Source organism: Octopus bimaculoides, chromosome 7, assembly GCF_001194135.2.
Source record: "Octopus bimaculoides isolate UCB-OBI-ISO-001 chromosome 7, ASM119413v2, whole genome shotgun sequence".
Classification (NCBI taxonomy): domain Eukaryota; kingdom Metazoa; phylum Mollusca; class Cephalopoda; order Octopoda; family Octopodidae; genus Octopus; species Octopus bimaculoides.
In genome coordinates, this window is record NC_068987.1 from 47,524,845 (window position 1) to 47,525,735 (window position 891).

An 891-nucleotide genomic window follows, 5' to 3' on the forward strand; every position below is an offset into this window, starting at 1 on the left:
CTGGCTACACATCTGGCAGAGGCCTTGGATTTTGGTCTCACTTGGCTTGCTGGGTCTTCTCATGCTCAGCATATTTCCAAAGGTCTCGGTCAGAAGTCATTGCCTCGGTGAGGCCTAATGTTCGGAGGTCGTGCTTCACCACCTCGTCCCAGGTCTTCCTGGGGCCAGGTCTTCCCGGGGCCAGGTCTTCCTGGGGCTAGGTCTTCCTGGGGCTAGGTCTTCCTACACAATACGCACATATATTTACAGCCTTAGTTTTAAGGTTCTCATGTCAATGATAAAAAAAAAAAAAAAACTTATACTTCCATAGATTGGTCAATATTCCAGTTTATAGAAAACCAAATAGGGTCAAAAGCTTTGCCATTGTTCTCAAAAGCAAGGTCTCACTGGTGTGTGTTGTAGGAGGGGAAATATTTGGTAGATTTGTTTCCACGAAAACCATACATAATAAAGAAGTCAGTGAAAATGAGAGAGACAGAAGAAGAGAAGTAGATGGCTGCTTCCATTGTATTTTTATAGGGTTGAGGAGATTGCATTTTTCAAGAATGAAACATTAGCATGTTTCTATAGTTTAGGACTGGTCCCTGTTGAATGAATTTTGCAAAGATAAAGTCTGGAGGGTATTGTTTTAGGATAATGTTGGGACTTGTTACCTTGTTGGATTAGGCTGATTGAAGAATTTTTCACATATATAGACGTAGGCATGACTGTAGTAAGAAGCTTGCTTTGCAACCACATGATTCTGGGTTCAGTCCCACAGTGTGGCACCTTGGGCAAGTGTCTATTACTATAGTCTTGGGCCAACCAAAGCCTTGTGAGTGGATTGTTAGATGGAAATTGAGAGAAGCTTGTATATATATATATATATATATATATATATATACATATATA